At 36.1% G+C, this 20,917-nt stretch overlaps 1 long non-coding RNA gene across 4 annotated transcripts in view; it reads right to left on the bottom strand.

Annotated features, from left to right (window-relative positions):
• Nucleotides 1–39: 39 nt before the first annotated feature.
• The window catches only part of LOC136712265 (uncharacterized), a 28,169-nt gene continuing 7,291 nt past the window's right edge, over nucleotides 40–20,917 (bottom strand). For all 4 annotated transcript variants that reach the window (XR_010804814.1, XR_010804813.1, XR_010804812.1 and 1 more), the window contains exon 4: nucleotides 40–1,803. This is a non-coding gene — a long non-coding RNA (uncharacterized LOC136712265). The remainder of the gene's footprint in view (nucleotides 1,804–20,917) is intronic.

The following is a 20,917-nucleotide window of genomic DNA, read 5'->3' on the forward strand; positions in this document are numbered from 1 at the left end:
GACACACGTGTTGATTATACATAAATATCCCCAAGTCTGTTTTTACATCAAAACCCCTATTATTTTAATATACAAATGCACAAAAAAGGAAAACACAGACAAAGCATTGTACAGGACAGTCAAAAAGTGTCATAAGCAAACAAAATGTAATAGGGCAGCAAAAAAAAAGGCTATAAGGGACCAAAAGGGATCATTGTGATTAAAAAGTAGAATACAACCAAATTAGCATATATTAGGATGTATTAGATGCGCATAAACCATTAATAAAGAGAGCAACAGCAACAAAACTAATCAATTAGGCCTATATGTAGTAGGCAACTAATGAAAAGTTATGGGACAGCCAATGAGTGTCGTATAGGACGTGTCGGTATCAATTATATTTTTCTTCTTCTACAGTACAAACTGCATTAATGACCAACAAGAAACAACTGATTGTAACTTACTCCCATGTAAGCTATTGTTTGTTTGAGCATTGATGTTTATATATGATTTTGGTTTTCTTGGAGGTTTATACTGTTATGTTCGCCGCCTAGCAATGGGAAGTAGTCGTAACTGATCTCATTTCCTTTCGTAAAGTAAAATAAACAAACACATAAAAATAAAACATCCGTGTTTCAAACTGTCTGTGCATGGTTTTTAACCTGTAACCTATTTGTGCAAGTAAATGCCATTTTACATAGTTGTTTGCTTTTTTTTTTCTTCTCATATCCACAAATAAGCAAACTTGATTTTTAAACTTAGATTATTAGATAATTATAATAATAATAACAATACAGTGATTTCATATGGTAGGGTAAACGTATGACCTTTGTAATCATTTCTACTAATATATTTTGTTTGCCTTCACCTTTATGCTGTATGTGTAACTGGAAATACATGAGTGCCCAAACTATCGACAGACTGAAAACAGCAAATACCTTGATGCTCTTCTAACAGCTGCCTCTAGACCGACTGATCAATACTGATCTAGTCTCTGGGGATTTCATCATGTTACTGATTGAAGGGGAATGTTCCCATTTTCTGTTGTCAGTCAACTCAGATACCTTATACATTGTGTAATTGATTTACTTAATCTTCTAGGCGGAAGACTTTTTTGTCATCAGGATAAAAGGCATGACCTTATATTGTCATTATCTTATCAATCACATGTGATGTATGTTTGTTTTATGTTGTTTATTTTCTTACCTACTTTATTAAAAACTATTCAGACCTCAAAAACACCTGGCATATAAATTCAACAGTAGGCCATCAACATTTCTGACAAACGAAAATCAATGCAAGTTAATATTTTCAGAAATAATAGATAGTTAAGTTGTGTCTTATTTGTGTCTTTAAAATGGAAATGAAAAAGACGGCAAATAAAATGGGATGGTATGAAAAAAATCTGAGAGATAGTTACAGTTATTCCCTGGGAGTGTTAACATCCTTTAATAGCTTCCGTACCCTCCACAATTAAACATCACTGCACTTAAATAAAACTAAAATAAACATTTCTTAAGAAACTCATTTGAAAATATTAATTACAACAAAGTATAAAGATGTTTTATTTGAATTTGTTACTGTCTCAGAATTCAGCTGCACCTTTTCCCGTGTGTATTTTTCATTTTTATAATGAATATGTTTTTCATTCAACTGTAGTTATTACATGTGCAACAAAGCGGGTTTTGTGTAACAATCTTTAGAATGGCATCTCTTGTCGACAGTCTTCAACAAAGTCTGTGGGCTTCACTTCTGTGAAAGGCATTTGTTTCTGTGGCCCTGGCACTGCCTGGTCATGGAAATAATGAATCACAGCATCTTTGTCTGAGGAAAAAAAAACAGGCAATAGGATAAGAAAACAAACACTTCAGAACATTGCAGTGTTAGCACTCCATCCATTGGGAGAATGTCTAAGGTTACGTACACTGGAACTCCAACCTGATAAACAAACACAAAAGCAATCACATCCAGGGCTACTTTAGAAATGTTTGATCACAAGATTGGCAAAAGCAGAGTTGGAACAAATTCAGTGCTGAGCGAAGGAAGACATTTCCCTTTGATTCATCTTCACCTTGCAAAAACAGCCTGGGACTGTTGGGAAAGACAAACAGGTTGCATGTTGGTTGATATGTCTATGCTTTCATTCTATTGTAATGTCCGTGTGAAAAAGCTACCAAGATTTGACTGTCGTTATTACGATTTTCTAGGATAAACAGTGACCAATAAATAAATAAAAAATGATGAACACAGTTTTTATTTTCAGAAACACCCAAAAATAAAATTTAATCTGTTTAATGTCAGCTGATGTCTCTTATGAAAAGCAACTGCTGGGCCCTTTCAGGTCAAGAATGCAACTGTCTAAAACAAAAACATAAAAAAAAAGAGTCAAGGAGCTTGAAAATGGTACCCATATGTTTCGATTGAGAATGGTAAGTTAAGCAAAACAAACCGAAGAGGCAAGCTTGCATCTCAAGCAGGGATTTGAGCCTCGAGCACGTCAATTATTAGCAGGTCATGTTTCAGTGATATCATCCAAGTTCTAAATCGTGATCAGCTCCATATGTCCTATCACGCAAAAATCCACCCGCTTTCCGTTGCTGGCTATTGAAGTGCGTCAGAATGGGCAAGAAACGTGTCATGCGGACAGTGCGAGGGAACCTCAATCTGGAAAATAAGTCTTTCACAAATGACGAGGGAGAGAGAAACACAGAAATAGTAGAAGAAATTCATAGTGTTGCATTCCGCCTGCCTTAAATGTTTGTGTTTAAATGTTCAGAGCTGAGCAATATGATATACATGTTCCTTTAGTTCAGTTACTGAGAGAATATTACTGTGCCATCTCTTTGGGAAATATGAAAGTTATTAATAAGAGATTTAGCCTTTGGGTGTGAAAGGGGATGAGCTAATACTCAGAGGAAAACTTTAAAAGCGATGAGAACTGAGACAGGGCAAATTGGATGGACCAAATACACCCTTTCAAGAGACAAAAATAAAATAATTTTCACTGGAGGATGGTACCATTTGAAACGCATAGATCCGGCTTCATTGAAAATGAGTAAAATCTTCACATTTCTGCTGTAATCCACAAGCTTTCTCTCTTCACTTTGAATTTCACGAGTGCTTTTTGAGATTCTAACATCTTGTGCTGCAAGGGGAAGGATGAAAGCCTTCATTACATCAATACTTGTTTTCCACAGCAGTGCAGAATTTGTAAAATAAAATATATATTTCTACATGCATGTCACATTTTCTAGTGTGTTTTATGTGATCTTATCCAATACACCAAGTTATTGTTAAAACATGAAAAAGGTGAGATGTCACCCCCAGCTGCAGATTCCCCGAACAGCTCAATGGAAGAAACTAAAAGGAATCAGCATTAGCATGTCTAAATATGTATATTTATTTTGATAACACATATAGCCTTCTTTGCGCACACAAATATTGTGAGAAGCAGTGCACAGTTTGTTGTTTTTCTGTACAAGATTGAGATAGATGATGTCATAAACATAGGACAGAGATAAGTACTGGTCATATTTCAGAAGAAAAGTTCAAACACATAAGGAAGCCAGGATAAACTCGTAGGCATCCTCTTCTCTAGAATAATTTTATATTGTCTTTGAATCATACGTCTCTGGACTAATTATGATGTTGATATGCAAGCACTGGAAACTTCACAGAGCCATGCAATCATGCTTCGGTAAATGACAGGATGGTGCGGGTAATAAGCAAATACAGAGTTTACCCAGGAGGAGTAGGGCTGGCATAATTGGCACAGTTTGTTCGTAGCAAACTTATGTATTGCTAGGGATATGACCTTCCCTTAGGAAAAATGCTGATTGTCTTTTTACACCGAGAGAATGGTCACATTACGATTGTGTATCACAACAGTAAGAATATAACATGATGCCTTGCACTTATACTAACAAGAACAGGAATAAAGAGGTCATACACACTTACATGTACATAAGATTTCAGAATTCTGCAAAAACAAATATCCTAAAACCAAACAAACATACATTTGTTTAGGTTAGTCTTGCAACATTAGACCAAAAATATGCAAGTTAAGATGGGCCTTCTCCCAACAGCTCTGAGCGGACTGAAGAATATGGTAGATATCCTTCATGATACCTCAATGCATTGTAAAAGGAGTGCTTTAAAACTGACGCTCTTTTAAAAGGGTGTCTTGCTCTCTGGCAATCTTCAGACATCACATTATTAACCTATGGCACCCTTGTATTCCCAGAATTGCCATCGCTGTACGTACAGGGCTTTCGGTGACGATGTGATGCCCAATCCTGCTCGGCTCTGTTTATTTGCTCATCTCATACGTCTTCATTTATTTTATTTTATACGACAGTGTTTTCCCTCAGTACATGCTTTTTGTATTGCCTCAGGGATCAGACCCAAGGTATTTTTAGACATTTTGTTCCCTCCTTTGTAAGAAGAAATAAATATATATTGAAATAGGGGCGCACTCAAGATATTATGTAGGTCACAGTTATTTCAGCATTTAAGGGAAGCAGTAATTCAAATTCACAGTATTAAGAACATTCCATATTGTTATTCCATTATTGTTGAAAGTGTCTGCACTTTGCATGCATAAAAATAAATAAAAGTTGGAGGAGAAGAAAAAATGACTACTTATCACCTCTAATCGTCCTGTTCACTCTAGATGAAAAAACAACAACTTGAATGTAAGGTCTAATTTTATTAATTACCCCTTGGATGGTAGGTCGAGAGATTAGGTGGTTCTGATTCAATATAAAAACAAAACCAGCAAAAAAACTAAACAAAAAAGAAGAACAGAAAAGACTCTCAGGGGGTGATTGCAACAGAGTAATACCCCCCCACGCATGGATGAAACAATCAATTATTTTCATTTTCCCAGCTCAAAGCTTAATATAATAAGAGCCTCTGGAGAGAAAGTAAATGCACTATTGCCTTACAACCAAAAAGAACATTATGATGAAAAACTGAGCTTTTCTATGGGAAAAAAGTGTCTGTAATTCATTAAAAACATGTCCATTTATCTAGGGAGGGAATGCTCTCACATAAAGCTTAAAATAAAGCATCATTTGGTAAGAGAGAAAAAAAAATACTTGTTTGAGAACTTAGTTATGCTCTGCCTACTTTTATAAAATCTTCAAAACGCATGATGCATTAAAAAATGCAATTGATGTGGGCGTACATGAAAAGGAAATTATGAAGTGAAATCCTCTGAGCCTGTTTTTGGTAACTGAATGCCTTTCTCTGGCTTCTATATTTTCAAACAAATTCCATGTCATGCCACAGTGGTGGCTCAGAATGCTGATGCCAGATATCTAGAAGATACCATTTTAGTATCTCTTTCTCTTATAATAACCCACCACATCCTCCTGGCATTAACCCAGCGTGAAGTGGGACACCGATCGGAAAAGACTGGTCAATTTGATTTTAACCAGCTTTCAAAAACCTCTGGCTGACTTCTTGTAACAACTGATCAACTACTGGTCAGAACTTGCCAGTGAAGAATATTAAAAGAGGGTATTTAACTGGCACACTTTTCAATTGCTGATATATTACACTCTGTTGTATAACACACATCAGTTAATTCAGTTAATGCTCTCCCCCTGCATCAGTTTCTTAATACCACTTAATTCAAATGGCATACCCTCTGAAAGAACTGTATATCATTAAGGACTCTTAATTCAATGATGAGATCAATCTTACTACAAAAGAGTATTTTACCTGTTTGACAGCTATTTGATTAAGTAACCTGCGGTGCACCAATTTGTTTAGGAATTGTAGGCTTGTACATGCCTGGCGATATTTAATTTTAATTAGTCCACAGGATAACAGCGATTTCTTTACTTGTTGTGTTGTGCTTTTTCAGTAACCTAAGGGCTCGTGTGCAAAAATTGTACCAGTGCAGTACTTATTATGCCAGGCCAGCAACTCTGAATTGTGCATACAGTAATTATTGCCACAGGTATATAACACAACCCATATTAGATCAAGACATCATGCATTATTTACCAGGAGTTTAATTAATTGAAAGGGCATCACATTTTTCGTCTTATTAACTTTTTCTTCTTTTACTTGCATCTCACATTAGCAATGCCTCAGATTGAGAAATGTGCATTCTTCTTTTGCAAATATTAATACACGAATAGATATATAGACAGACAGGTACTTGTAGGGGATCTGCAGTGTTTCTTTACATTTCTAAATGTAAGAGGTGGGAAGTGGGTTAACCACACTTCAAAATCAATGGTATGAAAGAAACAATCAATAAGTTATCATCGTTGCTGACAATCCCTTCTGTCCGACTCAGTGTACATTCAATTCACCATTGTGTATTTTCAATCTAATCTGCCTATTAAAGCAGACTATTTGTTATTAGAGCTATATACTCTGGTCTATGTAACTAAGGCAGTTACACTAGATTGTACTTTTACACAAAGCAAAGCCTGAAATATTCAATATTAGATACATTTTGTTTTATTTTTCTTACAAATACACAAAGAAAAACATTGATTGTGTAATGGGGCAAATAAAACTGAAAGAAATTCAAGATATTATCGACATCATGGGTGTCACTTATATAGTAGCATCATAGTATTGTGTGAGAGGAATCGATAGCTGAACGCTAAAGGGAACTCAGAGGATTTGGTAGTAACTGTGTGCCAGTGTCAACCGCTTTGACCACCGAACCAAGACAACAGGGTAGTGATTATTCATCTTAATGGGGATCATTCTCTCAGAGCTGTGAGCAATATTTGTTGTTGACAGTAATACATTAGGATTTGGAATCGGGAAGTTGGGATTTGGAAGGGGGTCCATACTTTGCATTCAAAAGAAGTCAACAAAATGGTGCACGTCACAGGAGCTACTCTGTATAATGCAGTCATCATAAAATAACTTCAGCAATACCTTGAACATCGCAGCCCCGACGAAAGATCTTAAACTGCTCACTGGAATATTCACACACCATTCACAGTGTTGACACTGCGTACTCGACGAGGTGATTTCTTTTGTGGCGAGTTTTTGTTCATGTGAGGTAGCTCCTGTTGACTTAACTGACAACTGCAACCGCTGTAAAACCTGGCTCTTTCCAAACAGCTGGGTGGGGAGAATAACCCCCCGCCCGGCTGGCCCTCTTGTGGCAGATATCAGAATAATTTGCATGGATGACACAGAACAACACATTTTTCCTACATTTTGTAGCAGGATTGTCCCATATTTTAGTTTCTTCGGATGACACATCTTCTACCATTTGTATAAAATAAATTATTTCAACCACAAAATGAATACATTGTTTTTCGGTTTTGAACTTATTCTGCATTTTCTCTAAATACATAATTCGTCTGAGCTTCATTCCTAGCATTGTTCTATATACTGAAAAAAGACAACAGGATCTGCTGTATTCTCAAGTTAACCTCATCAAAGATGATATTATTGTGATCAAAGATTTTTCAACTGCCTTGCGTTGTTTGCTGAGAATGTGTTATTTATATAAACAATAATTATTAGTATGTGTCAAAACATACAGCTGATTTAGGAATTAAAAAAAACTTCTATCATTGACTTTTTTATTTTTTCAATTTTTATTCTCTATGGGATTCGTCAATGTCAGATTACAGTGGCGGTAAAAAGAAAGACCGCATGGGATAAGTGTGGCATTAACTTTGGACTACACAAAAATGTTGATCGTTGATGTGGATTTTTGTTTTTTTCGTCCAGTGACATCTGTTTCTCATCACTCGGAGAAACAAACAGAAAAAAAAATGTATAGAAATCAGAGAATTAAATAGACAGCACAAACAGGATTACAAACTGAATTCACACACACACACTGTTTGTCAAACTGGCCTTTCAGCTTTTGCTTCATTTCTAATACATTTTTAATAATGTATTTCCTACACTGTCTACCAGTTAAGCCTTTTGTTTCTTGTTGAAGTGTTTTTAAATTATTAATCATCCCCAAATGTTTTGTAATACACGACTGACAGTCTTAACGACAGTACATCAGCAAGCTCTCAATTAAAATTCCCAATGTACCTACGTCTAATTTTGACACACTCCTTGTGGCTGGGCTCCTGTCCACCCTTCCTGCAGCACTTCCTATAACCATCAATTGATGCTACACGCTCCTGTCAACAGATGAGTATGGGCCAGAAAGTATTCAAAGCAATAGCGAAGTGGCGGCCAACGACACCAAATAAATCTTAACATATGAGTGGTCACCCCTCTGAAATGGAAGACCACCAGATAATCAGTCAACTGGTCCCATATCCTTTTGACATATTATATTTGTTATGTCGGACTCTCCTGCTATGGTAATGATCCATGACTTTGCAATCAAGGTTAGGCTATTTAGAGTCCTGTGATGTGCTGTTGGGCTGGCCTGAATGCAATCTTCTTGTCTTATGAACGCTGAAAAATATCACTGCCCCTTTACCCCCCCGCCTCCACCCAATGGTATATATCCATTGTCTTCTGCTTTTCCCTTGTCCTTCTGGCAGTAGCCCAGGCACTATCCATCAGAGTTTTTATTACCAGGTACAGGACAATATAAGGGTTCTGGGGTCTGCTTCCAGTAATGCCTCCAGTGCAAATCTCTTCCAGCTCAATGGAAAAGACAAGGTCAAGATATTCGCTCAGAGAAGGAAGGGTTCTGATAGCACCTGAAACAAACCCTTAAATGGCAATGGAGCTCAATGACAACTTAATGGCAAAATTTTTTTTTTTTTACAACCACAGGGAGATCACTGTAAAATATGTTTGAAAACAACAATTAATAAAATGTATTGATGTTAGGGTGAAGCTGGGTGTCCTGCACAGCACTTTATCTTGCAAGAGTCACATGTTTGTGACTGATGTTTTTATTTTTACATAATGTACCTTTATATATATTAAAAAACCTGACTATTGGAGAAATCAGCCATTTTCTAGTTCAGTATCAATATATGTCAGTAATAGCTTGAGATAAGCAGGCCTTCTCAATCTAGAATGATTATTTCATCATGTCACAAGGAAAACATTTCCATTTGTAGGTATGGGCCCCTTAATTGCTTTATATAATAATAAAGCGCTGTTTTCCACTGTTTTGGGATCTGTGAATACAAATGCTTCCTCGTCATCTCTTTTCTCCATTAAAGCCTGATCTCATATTTAACCCAGCTGACTGCAACAAAGAAACAATTCACATCCTGGGCTTTTACCCTAAACTGTCCGAGCAATATCTTGTGATGCAAGGATTTCAAATGTTGTAAATGTTCCTTTGTTATTCATCCACTTTTTAAAATTACTTGTAAAAATCATTACAGAATAATAGGGCCATAGGGGTGGATATGACCAATCAATGACCTAGCATGATAAATCACAACTGCAATTTATTAAAGCATGTTACGTCAGTACAGTTAGCTTAAATGATGGCAGGAGACCATCATACAATCTACAGAGAGGTTTTGGGCTGATCAGTGTTGATAAAGCATTTCACTAATACATGTACTTATGAATAACTCCGTGGTAAACAATATTTAGGAGAACAATGGCAGTAGTTGTGTTATTTGGGAAAAATATACCAAAATATGCGGAAGATTATATAATTTGTTGGATATTTCCATTGCTGGAGATGGTGTTTGCAGCAATACCAAGATAGTAAACACACAGTTACATGTGTATATTATTTATTATAAGCCTTATGCTTAACTGCTGCTTTCCACTGAGAAGGAGACCCTGTTGTCACACTTTATGCTGGTATTTTGAGGTTGTAGGAATGTAGGTCAGGTTGAAGAATGATGAGCATCCACACACACACAGAAAACTGCCCGATAGACAAGCGACGAAGACATACTTTAATTTCTGTTTTCATTGGGGTCCAGATTGCTTGCAAGTTCAGCTATTTATCTTCTGTTTTCCCCAGGGTTGCCTATTAAACCACCAGAGAATTTGAGATACAATAATATGTGCTTCTGCTTGGAGAGTTATAGTACTGAGAAGGCAGAGATAAAGTACCACACTGACTGGCTTCATACCCTAAAATCTTGTGTTGTTGTTGTTGCTGTTCAAAGCAATAGGACTCCCAAAAAGGAGGGAGTGGAATGATAAAGGAATAAGGAAGAATAATAAAGTATAAACTGATCTGGAAAGCTGATTTTTGGAGCATTACTCTGAACAGACACAGTGGAACAGATGTACTGCCTTGCAGATACAAATTAACATGGTACAATGGGAACAGTCAAAGTTGCCAGCCAACATTCAAACACAAGATCTTTCAAAGCAATTTGTGGAAATCTTATACTCTAATACTTCTGATTTATGATACATGTTATAGCTTTTTTATTCATTTATTTGATCAATAGTAAATTACAACTTTCCCAAAATTCCACAGGCCTCCTTTTATAGGACTGATGTCTCAGTATATTGGTCAGAACTTTAAGCTTTAAATGTTCTTTTATTGCGTTTATTTCCAAATTCTTTAATTATATTCCAGATCTAAAAGTTGAAAAATGCTAATCTGTCAGAGAATACTCCACCCTCATTAAAGATTTTACCCTGGGGTACTGATGTCTTTGAAGTGTGTATTATAGAGAAGGTTATTTTAATAGGTCTTAATACACTGGGGAGCACAGTCTCTAGCTGTGTCTTGTGAAAAAGAGGGTCTTAAAAGAGCAGCCCTGTAAAGTGGGTGGAGAATTTGGTACTTGCAGCAAGCAAGGGCAGGTATACTTTCAGGGAAAAAAAGAAAAAAGAAAGCTCTGTTCAATTCAATAACCACTTTCCATAATCAGACCCCAGGCTTACAATAATAAGGAAATTTGTATTTGCAACATCAAAAAATATATAAATACAGGGAAAGAAAAGAGAGAGAGACAGAGAGAGAATGACAGAGTTAAATATAAGATCAACAATGAGAGTAAAGCATAATGCACCTCCCCACTAGATGCCAGTACTCAATATAGCTCAATATAATGCAAATCTCAAACTCACTGGAACTGCAAATGACATCAACAAAACAGAACTATCCCCTCCCTCACCAAACACATCCAAAATACATACATTAATAAATAACAAAAGCAGACAACAAAAGCAGTACTGTAGTACAACATCATACAAAAGGAGAACTGCGGTCATCAGAAGGCTATTATTCTGTAAAGATACATTTTACTCATTTATATTTCAGTTTAGACATCCCTACTTCTTTTCTATGTCAATGTAACTTTTCCACATGATTGGTCGATAAATCTGTATTTCAATTCCCCTATGTGTTCAGTGTTGAATTTTACAATAGTTCAAAAGCCTAAAATGGGATCTCTAGGTCTCCCTCTGTTGGTCAATGCCAGAATCAGTACCTGGATTTTATTGCTCGATTGGATATGTTGCTTGAAACTGGAACTTGGGGTGACCATATATGTATTTTATATTTATTCATTCAAAAGATTGGTGTATTTGAAGGGGAAGTTCCTAAGAACTATATCTAAAAAATAAAACATGAATACAAGAAAAAGAGAAGAAAATTAAGACATTTAATTACATTTTAATCAATGCATTCTGCATCCATAATTCAGCCATTACTTTGACAAAACAAACTATTGTTACCTGTGAACAGACAAGTTCTGTTTTTTAACAGAATAGACATTTATTTACTTACTTATTAAACAATTTATTCTACGCCCATTCAAACCTAGGGGACCAATTAAAGCAGGCTAGAGGTGTTGGCTTTGCTATTATGTTTACTTACTAAGCTCATGTTCTTTAAAATAAGTTAAATAATATAAAGATGCAAAGGGGGATGGGATGGGGGGGGAATCATCCTGGGAAAAACAGATCTAAAAGCAACACAACCTGGAGGAGATCTGTGCGTGAGAATAACAGTCAAACTTTCTCCCTTTTAATCCAAATTGCTGTAAAACATGTTACAACACATGTAGCTGGGCCTTACCCCCGTCTTCCATCTCTCTTTAACTCTCTCCTTTGTGTCAGCTCAGCTCCAACGCCACACAAAGAAGCAAAAAAAAAGGAAGGAAGAAAGAAAGAAATACAGATAGAGAAAGAAAGACAGGGAAGCCGGTATTCCCGCCATTGCTATTTAGTAATAACAGTCCCCTCAACAACAGGAACATAGTTGCAGAGACTTATATTCATTTCATCAGTAGTCTAATTCATCGATATCTATTAAATTAGCATCACACACACAAAAATCATATATATCTGAGATCCTAAGCTGTACCTCCAAACAGCACCGATAACTAAAATTCAAGACATCACACTGCAACTCGATAATTGGTCTTCCTACAATATTTGTGCATCTCTGGGGGCTTGTGTTCTCTTAAGTTAAACAGTGCAGCGCATATTATCTGAAGAAAGGACAACATTGCCCCCAGCATTAGAGAGCTTTGTTCATTAGCAGATTTCTGGCTTGGAGTACCATGTTAAACTAATTAGTTTTACTGCACTTTAAATATATACAATACTATGAGAAACATTTACTCAGCGAGGGCGATATACGTCTAAAAGAGCGTTTCGATTAACAATCATGGTTACACAATCACCCCCAAAAAGAAAGCCCGGCACAGTTTGCAATTAAAACTATGTGCTAATGGGGGGATGAAAGCAAATTACTTAAAAGGCATGTTCAAACGAGCATCACCTTAGTCCTGACTTAAAACGTCACTCCCTGGGGAAACCTCCACCAAATCTAAATATGGAACCATAACTCACACATGTCTTGAAGTCACTGGCAGGTTTATAGGTTGATATATTCTCCCCCTTATCGTTCTCAGGATTTACAAGTACTGATTAAGTGCTAAAGAAAAAACAATGAATACTATTAAATTTATCACACATTTGAGGAGCGAATGTGGTGGTTTAAAGAGAAGCACAATTTACTCTTTTAATAATTGATCAGCAGGAACCCAAATAAACCAGAAGAGGTTACAGTGTTGCCATAAAGTAACATAACATAGCTGCTTAAACTTACACACAATAAAGAAGTGTGACTGGACCCCACAGGGAAACGATGCGCTTGTTCTTGGAAACACATCAATGTAGTTTTTGCCTTAATGCCATTAACAGATACTTATTTCAACAGGTCAGAAGATGCCTAGAACTAGCCATCCAGATGATAATAGCTTATTGATTATAGAAGGCAGTAAACCAGCAAATAGTCTTGGGCTGGTGATTTGGTCCATACAACCATCCCTCTGTCTATGAACTCCCTCTTATATTACACTTAATTTCCCAGACAGGGTTATTGTCTCTGCACAAATCAGACAAATTTGATGGCGGGGTTTTGTTTTCAAATCCCCTTGAAAACTGGAAAGACCTCCATTGTTTTAGCTTCTGTGTATGTACACGAGTTATGGCCCGGGACCCAATTTTAAGCTTAGCTGCAGTTAAATTAGAACATCTGTGCATTGTGAATTGCTTTCAATGCGGCCGACTGTAGTCTGAAGCCTGTGAATGCAATGTGAAATGAACTAAATTGTCTGAAAATGTCAATGCCTTATTAGAAACTTGTTTTTTTATTTATTTTTGGACAAAGTCTAATGAAAAAATATAATAATTCTGCTTAATCCTGGCCTGAGGCTACTTGGGACCCTGGCTGAATCATACAGTGGAGCTAAACTAATCCACAGTACAATAAACCATCTGCTCCGAAGTGCTTCTGATAAACAGCATCATCAAATGTCTTTCCCAGACGGAGAACTCTTCCATATGGTGTAACATTCCACAGGTTTAACAAACTTGAATTTCTTCATTATGTTGACAAAATACACAATGTGTATTCCACGGATTTATATGTTTGACTGAGACTTTCTGAAAAGTTCCACCTGGCAGTATTTTTGGTTAAACATTGGATGCGACTCTAAGTAAGACAAAAGCCCGAGAGGTTGGAAGGGAGGTGTTAAAAAGAGTTTAAGCACAAGCAAATCCTGTATTTCTGTCAAAATAGAAGAATGATTCATGCGCGAGATAAAGGCGAGAGTTCTGTGTGCGATTAATCATGTGGAGTACAAGGCAACGGGGATTTAGACCAGCACTCCAAAGTCGATGGAAAATATAAACAATGCGAGTTTCAAGTGAGGTGTCTGTTTAGGCGATCTCTGAGTGAATGTTACATTAACATGCTTGAAGAAACCCTAGACACTTTGAAAAGCCCTCCCGAGTGTTTAATGCAGGCAACGGCAACAAAGGAGAAAGGACAGAACCAAAACAGGGTTGTTGATACACAGACAAAGTCAGAAACACAATAATAAATAAAACCACCCAGAACACTTTTGAACTTTTACTGTTGGGATATTATGAGAAGCTATACAATTTCACTGTATAACACACAGCCTCATCAAGATCCAATTTCCCTGTTCTGTTAGGGCAATGTTTTGACAGCCTGCACAGTTGTATTTATTCGGAATACTGTGAGGTGGGATAAAATCAATTAACTGACTATTTCTTCATTATATGCACCATTTACTCAAATTAGAGACATTGTAAAAAGATACTGTGTAGCCACTTACTTTAATAGATAGCAATTTTTCAGCCATTACATGCATTATTGTTTGTAAATTATGTATCCACAGACATCTTAATATAATCTCCATTTCACTGCTATTATGTAATGTTCAAGTGGAAGAGAACAGATACTACATGACCTCTATTGAGTCGTAGCCCATTACCAGGACCTGCCTTACAAACAATCAGCGGTATATATAGTGCTCATTGGATGTTAATATTAATTGTACTTGCCCAGGTACATTTCATCAGTCTAATATTATGACATGAGAGTACTTGGATGCTTTTCTGTGTTTTCTCTTGGGGTGGGGGGGCACCACTGTTGTACTCTTGAGCAAGGTACTTAACCAGTAAAAAAACAGCTGTAAAAATAGGTAATTGTATGAAAAAAAATTATGTGATATATTGTAAGATGCCCTAAGAAATGTGTAATAATTCCAATCCACACACAACATTAAAACAAACTCTGTTCTAGGAGTCAAATACAAGAGCCCCACAGCACCCCAATGCATATACAGTGACTCTCCACAGCCAAATATCATCAATATACCTTTTACTACGAAGCTGCACTGGCATGAAGCTCACAGACCGTTCATAATTGCTCTCTTAATACCTACACATGCTCACATGCTCTTTGAGACCTGGTCCAAAATTAGCACCAGTGAACAAAGTCCCACTCCTATATGCCTTCAAGCATCTCCCAGCTTTAGCTTGCCAGAATAAACACTCAATTAAATTTACCAACAATTAGTTGTTTCCAACTGTGTTCCATTAGTGTTTTTGTGCTTCTAATGATGAGGACAGTCAGCCGACTGTGAAGGCAGCTGTAGCTAAAGGCTATCATAGGACCTGACCCCACATTTAGGCCCTCTCTCTCCATCTGGGCCTTTTGGAGTGTAGTACACACCCACTCTCTATATTCCCAGCTGTCTATGATACCTTTACAACAACATGGACTATTCCATGTACTGTGGTGCCTTATTATGTTTCTCTTGTGTTCTTAACCATTGATGTTCCTTATAATGGCCACTTTTAATTTGAAGTCACTGTCATACATTCTCAGGTTTTCTGAACACTGCGAGTTATAATTGTATGTGGAATTGAAAATGGATGTATATTTCCTGTCATGAATCAGACCAGGAGTATCGACCGACGCTGTTCTATTTTCAGTTTAGACCATGGCCGTACTAATAGATATTAAAGATCTGTTTTGTCACATATGGCACCTAATGATGAAGGTAATGAACATAGCCAGTCACCATGGTGAGCTATGATCCCAGGTCGATATCCTCACTGTCCTGTGCTGAAAACATGAAAAACTGGACAAACATCTGGTAGAAGGCGATTGTCCTAGATAAGAGTCTCTAAATGCGTTTGTTTGTTTTAATGTTATTTTTCTAATTCTGGTTTTAACCCAGCTTTTGGAACTTTACTAGGTAATTTATGAATTCACACGTTGCGTAGAAACGTCAGTAATTATTCACCATTTATTTTAGTCCAAGCTCAGAAACGAAATTTAATATATAAGTAACTTAACACCGAACAGATATATTATTTTCTTTATTATGCTAGGATCTAGAATCTAGGAATATGTAAAAACGAGCAATAGAATCTTTAGCTACAAATAAATGTGTTATCACTATGCACTTTTATATTCATAATGTACTTTACAGTCAATTTTGTCTTGATGAATAGATGTAATTGACAAATGACTTCCATTACTTAAACTACACAGCCTTGTGTGCCTACGTATGTAGTGCATTTGTGTTGTGAGTAGATGTTACTGAAATGAAAGCCTGAACATAAAAAAAAAATCTAAAAAGCCCCAACAACTTATAAAACAAATAGTTCTGCATATAAAAAGGTCATTAACAGCTTTACATTTACGAACAGCTCTTTTCTTTATCCTTTTTGAAGTACTTGAAGTTTAAAATCACAGTGGTGCAATAATGTAGAACAGGAAATGGCAAAAAAAAAAAAGTATGTGATCAGCCAAATCTTTTATAAAAACAGATTCCTTTGAACAAGGTCTTTCAACGCAAACCGATCTCTGGGAAATTGTCACAAAATTGATGTTTTCTGAGCCTCCGTCGCTTCCTTAGCCAAGCGAGATCAAGCCAAATCTAAATACATTATTACTCTCCATCCATCAAAGTCTGATAAGGGTTCAGCCAAAGCTCCTGAATTTATTTTTATTTCATAATATTATGCATGAACACAAATAAACGTAGTATACTCATCTAATGGTACAATATATATAATGGTATAATAACCACATTATCAAAAATAAAAAATAGAGATAGTTTCCCATATTGCAGCACATCATGTTAGTATTATTATATGCAGTTAGTACTGTCTCGTTTCAGTTTTGTTACATAATATCCCAACTAAAAAAGACAGCTCTGTTGTACAAAGGCAATCAACTGGTTATATCAATAGAATGGAATAAATGCTATAAAATTTCAATTTTGCTGATATCATGTGAAAATGTTGACTCCATTGAGAACTGAGCCTAATTCAGTCAAATACACAATCAAAATATGCCTGTACTTATTGTATAATTATGTATATACATGGGGAATTGCACATCACTTAACATGTTGATCTTTGGAAAAGTGTTTGAAGCCTTTTTAAAAGATTGATTTCATTACAGTGAATGCCAGTTGTCTTGATGGGAGAAGACAAGCGCCACTAAACAGCTTTTTGTTTGTTCCTGTTAAATAATGCAGCTTCACTTACTCCATTAAATGCTGCAGACACACAATTCTCTATGACTCCATGTATAACCAACAAGCACTGGTACTGAGGATTTTAATGATTTTAACCTTTCACAAGGAAATGGGACCCTTCTCTAGTTTATAAAACATGCAACTGCTTTTTCCAAGATGCCACTAGACTTCCCTTTTTTAATGTATCATGTTCATCCCCATATACAGGACATGCTCGTCTTAAGACTCTTTTCTTATGCTTGAGAGTTTGTGAGGGCAGTCTGAAAGTTGTGGATTTACAGATAGATCTTCTTGTCATTAAAACAACAGAAATGACACTGTATAGTTAAAAAGATAAAATAAAAACTCTGGTATTGTAAACAAGTCTTTGGGCTGTTGAGCCACTAATATCGATTTGTTCCTCTTCACACGATTAAAGATCAGTAGAGTGATTTTTAAAAGCTGTCATGGAAATATGCACATTCTTAATTATTATTTTGGCAATAATTGAACAGTTAAACATTGCCGTTGAATGATTTAAAACAGGCTAAAAGGGCAAACTGTAGTCTTACATTTTATTCATGTTCAGGGTGGAATTAGACACATCCTGAATTAAAATAATTCATAAAATGGCAGTGCTGGAAACATGTAGATGTCTAACTCCATCTAGGGGACAGAATTCTCATACGCAAACCAAGATTTCTTCTTCGCAGCCATGTGAAGAAAAGACCCTCTTTATTTGGTGTTCCTGGTGAGGTATTTTAAAGGTATGTATAGCATATCAAGATCTGCAGACAAATACATCAAGCAGCAGGTTAAAAGCTAGCAAGGACAGCATATGTGCAAGCAGGATTCACTCAGAGTGGAGTGGAGGGGGATTGATTCTGTCATTCATTATTGATAGTGATGGGTGCCATACAAAACTGTGGCTGGCTTGTCCTCATGTGCTAGTATTTTCACAGTAAAGAAATTACGAGGTTCAGAAAGAAATGCAATACCACAGAAAACTTAGAACTGACTTGTTAACGATCTCTATTGAATGACAGAAGGCTTTAAGCACCGAATAGGAAACGCAGCAGCATAATTTGCATTTGACTTTCTTTCACAACAGCAAGATGACCCATCTGTATTTACGGCAGCACATCAGAAGCACGAACCATGAGCACAGCATGGCAAACATGGTACGTCAATTAGAATTGAATGAGTGATGGGGGCTTTGAGTTTAAAATATGAGAAGCTTCTCTCCCATTCCCAAGGTTTCAGAAGATTTCATTTGTGTTTTTTTTTTTATTCTTTTTTTTTAAACTTCAGTTTATGGTTTACGCATTTTCCAACTCATTTGAAGGTGTTTACATGATGCTAAACGATGCATTGCCATTTATATACTCATTTTCCTCAGTACATTTGCTGGCATTCATTTATTCTCTGCAAGGGTTCACCGCATTTACATTTGCTGTGAAAGGCATCATGTAATTGTGTCATCTGTCTTAAAAAGACTTGTAGGAGTCATTGCACTTCATGGGTAATTGGCATGGCTGAGTGATTCACATCTGCAAAATGAATTTGAAATTAAAGGTAATGAGATATGTTAATAACAATGAACTTCCATGGAGCCACAGCACTAAAAACTTGCATAGCACAGTGTTTTCAATATTCTCTTTTATCTGCATCTATTCATCTCCCGGGTGGGAAAGGTCGGCTTAAAGATTAGAAAGTAAGTCGGAAACAGAATAAACGCACAGGGACAGATTTAAAAATGATTTTTAAAGACAAATACATTAACATTTAAATCAGGCATTAGGGTTTGCTAAACTGAATACCATGAAAAATAGGCTGATAAGGCATTTGCATCAATATTCATCTGTTTAGGCTACTTATTTTGCCACTTATTACGCTACTAACCTTAATATAATAATTAAAAAATCTGAACACACCAGTTCTATCAGTGTAGTATTAAATACATATTTTATTTTTATTATGAATAGCTGGACAACTTTACACTTTAACATTCAACAGAGGATTTTGTTGTGTCCTTGCCTGCATTAAACATTACAATATAAACTACTCACTGCACACCAATGTCCTGAGGGTAACAATTTTGTGAGTTTTAGAGGGATCTTTACTATTGCTTTAAAATCTTAAACGAATACTTTATTCTATTTATGAATGCCAGTTTCAGGATTTGCCTCAAGAGGGCAGTCTCTGCTTATTATGGTTACACTTCTCATCTGAAAGCATCCACGTTTAGCACTGGGTATTTTTTCCACTTGAAAACAGATTCTCAAAAAAGGAAAGTTAAATTAAACTGGGTACTTTAATGTATTTCTACAGACTCTTTCTTCAGTTTTCAGTTATTAAACATATAGACGATCCCTTAATACCATGTATACCATTTATACCCAGATTCAGCCCATCACTGCTTTCATCATATCGCTGTTCCCGGTGAAAACTGTATGTGAACAGTAGCTGAATCTCAATGAAATCAAACACTGTCCTTAAATCACAAGGTCTGTTGTAATGCTTGCACATTTATACCATATTCTATTGAGTTTTAAATATATATTTTTGGTTGTTTTTTTGTTTTTGTTTTTTGGGGGGGTGGGTTGAAGCAAATCACAAGTGAGTGTAGGATGGAATTGCAATGTCCGTGGAACAATTAAAATGTTACATCAGCCATTTGCACACAAAGCAGGGATTATTCTGTTTACAAAATGTTTTCTTCTTGCTACAGAAGCTCCAACAATCATTTGCTTTGACAGTAACCTCAAACAATAGTTTTATTCGTGTAAATTATTTCCAATTGCAATACATTTACTGCAACACTGCCACAGTATCTTACTGTAAAGCGATTTCTTTAGGTTTCTAGAATATATATGAATATCAGTCCTTGAGCATAACTACAAAAAAAGTGTGTCTTAGCTTAAAAACGCAAGGAAATATGATGAGTGACTACACATGAAAAACCGTTCTGGGTAACTAATCAGTTTGAGGCTTGATGGGAAAACAAACAATGAACAGATGTCTTACTTGAAAACAGACCACTATTTATAAGCAAATCTTGATTGTATATTATTGTGGGACTGTTGCATTACGAAAATGCCCTTTAGAAAAGCTCATCTTTACATTCTGTAAACTAATAATCTAGGAAGGAGACAACTGTATAGCTTTCCGCCCTTTAACATTATTTGTTACAAACAAAGCCACCACATTTTTTTCCAGAATAACTAATACCAAGCATCAGACCATCAAGTCAAAAAGTAAAACAAAGACTAAAGAAGAGATCAGGCTAATGATAGGGAAAAAAAGCCATTATGCAACAATAATTACAAATCAGGTGTACCATACGTGCATTTCATTTTATTTCTACACTTCTAAACTTCATTTCATATTCCATTGGTGAGAAACAACTTATGGTTATGTAACAAGGAATGAATATTCAAATTTTAGTCCACACTTATCTCTGTGCAAACCTGTTTGGGCATTCTACTGAACATTTGCATGAAAAATGTGTTTAAAAGCTAGTGCCTAGTTGAGTCATTAGTAAAAGCACTTGCACCTATCTTCAAAAGATATATATGGTCAAGAGGAGTAAAGGCACCACTGGAAAACAAACAAACAACAAACAAACAACAACAAAACCGATAAAATCACTACTGATGTTTGTAAAAGTCACAATATGTATTGAATGGAGTTCTAAAGTAAAGTTCGGGAGGAGGACAACCCACTATCATAAC

This window comes from Amia ocellicauda, chromosome 17 (assembly GCF_036373705.1).
Source record: "Amia ocellicauda isolate fAmiCal2 chromosome 17, fAmiCal2.hap1, whole genome shotgun sequence".
In the NCBI taxonomy this organism is placed as follows: Eukaryota; Metazoa; Chordata; class Actinopteri; order Amiiformes; family Amiidae; genus Amia; species Amia ocellicauda.